The 2069-nt window shown below is 39.2% G+C and overlaps 1 protein-coding gene across 1 annotated transcript in view; it reads left to right on the top strand.

The window, feature by feature from the left end:
• Positions 1-538: 538 nt before the first annotated feature.
• LOC107671820 (rho GTPase-activating protein 40-like) overlaps positions 539-2069 on the top strand; it is a 19109-nt gene continuing 17578 nt past the window's right edge. Inside the window, exon 1 of the mRNA XM_016464801.1 lies at positions 539-629. The gene's annotated coding sequence lies outside the window, so the exon portion shown is untranslated. The remainder of the gene's footprint in view (positions 630-2069) is intronic.

The raw sequence follows: 2069 nt of genomic DNA, 5'->3' as shown, positions 1-2069 counted from the left end.
AGGGGGAGATGTTCAAGTAGATGAGGAAGAAACATCAACATCCTCTCTGCTGCCACAAATATTATTTAGCTAACATCAATCAACCTAAGACATTCATTTTTACCAACAAAATTTAATTTTTATGGGTTGCATAATTTTTAAGGTAATAATTGCAGGTTGACTTTTTTACAGAGTACACACTTATAATACTACTGATTGTTGTAATGTAGAGGTATTTACATAAAATTATAAAATAATAATATTTAATATTTATATTTATTTGTTTATTAATTGTATGTAAGTAAAATTATTTAAACCTTAATGATAATAGTGAGCTTAAATTTTTCGTGAGGATCTTGCAGAGGTCACGGTCGAGCTACCTGGCGCGTGACACACACACACACACACACACACACACACACTCCCTCAACTCACACACACCCTCCCTCACTCACACACACACTCTCTCACACACACACACACACACACTCACACGCACGGGCGCACGCGCTCGCCGTGACGTCACGTGATGATGAGGGCTTCGGCACCATCTGTCTGTCAGACAATAGCGGCTCCTGCTTTTGTTTCTCCGCAGCATCCGCGATACTGAAGCATCAGAGGACACCGGACGCGCGGAGAGCTGGACTCAGGTCAGATCCCAACCGTTTTGCCTGCTTACTGTCCGCCTCATTTACATCTGGTTCACACAGCGGCATGCAAGCTAATTAAATCATTCATTTACACCAGGGATCAGTCACTATTTCTGCCACATAAATGTCATATATTTGAAATACTGGCGGTTGCTATGTGCAGGAGACCTGTTGCTATGGGCGCGTGTGTGCCGCCGAAGCGCGCGCTATCAATACAACATTGTCTTTGTCCGGCTGGAGACAATAAATATGAAAATCTGCATGATGCAGCGATGCATGCGAGTCTGAATGCTGCAGCTCTGCTGATGATGCCTCACGGTTCTCTTTCATCCCTCGCGACATTTAATGCAGTTGCTGCTCCTAAAATTCCTTTGAAGAAACAGAAACAGACACAAATGTATCACTGTGTGTCTGGTCAGATCTCCGTTTGCTTTCCTTTTAATCTCATTGATTTCTATAGTTTTCATCACAAGTACATGGATTTTGGTGATTATTACTAAACAGATGAGAGTTGAATGAAAGTGAGAAGGCCATACAGAAATATTCTGAGTAATAATATTTTCTTTTAGGATCATACACTGTAAAAATTATTTTTTTTTGAAGGTGTAAATAGCAAAACCTCTCAGAAAAAAAAGGTACAAAAGCTGTCACTGAGACGGAACACCTCTGTCCCTTATTTACCCCTAAAAGCTGCATTTTAGTACCTTAAAGGTACATATTAGTATCTAAATAGTACATAATAGTTCCTGTTGAAAGGATACTTTCCCAGTGACAGCTTTTGTACCTTTTTCTGAGAGTGAAAGATAGTGTTAAGAAAACACTGTTACAGTCAATTTAAAATGTTCACATTTAATTCAATGTTACTTGCCATTTTTTGTGATTATTTGTGAAGCTTACTAGCAATTTCTGACTGATTTTTGTTTTCAGTGTAGAATGAGGTATAACAGTGTAATATCTCAGATGTCAGGTGTGTTTGAGAGTGTCCTGTGAGTGTCTCTGGATCATCCTGCATTGTCCTGCTGGTCAGGGAACAGTGACCGGTGAGGTTTGTGTTCATGTTGTCATGATGTGTGCCAGTCTGTCATGTCTGGATCATTTTAAGGGCCTGATGTGATCTCAGAGATGACGGATGTATTAGATACAAGAGTTAAAACACTCAAACTGTGCTGAGCTGCAGAGAAACTAGTTATGAACGAGACAAACACACAGACTCACTGCGCTAGAAATACTCCAGTTTGATAATGCTGCAGATGAAGCTTAGATTAATAAAGCACTGACAGACCAAGAATATCATATAGTGCATATGTTTCTATAATACTGTATTTTTTCTTTGAATGCAAGTTTTTAAATTATGATCCACCGACAGGATTCCCATCATTCAAAAACTTCTATACATCTTTGCGATGAGTGTCATGCTAAACACATTTGACAGTATTTGTG

The sequence above is a fragment of the Sinocyclocheilus anshuiensis genome, unplaced genomic scaffold (genome assembly GCF_001515605.1).
Source record: "Sinocyclocheilus anshuiensis isolate Anshui unplaced genomic scaffold, SAMN03320099.WGS_v1.1 scaffold3217, whole genome shotgun sequence".
NCBI lineage: Eukaryota > Metazoa > Chordata > Actinopteri > Cypriniformes > Cyprinidae > Sinocyclocheilus > Sinocyclocheilus anshuiensis.
The sequence above is the reverse complement of the archived record's forward strand: the minus strand, read 5'-3'. Positions and strand labels throughout refer to the sequence as shown.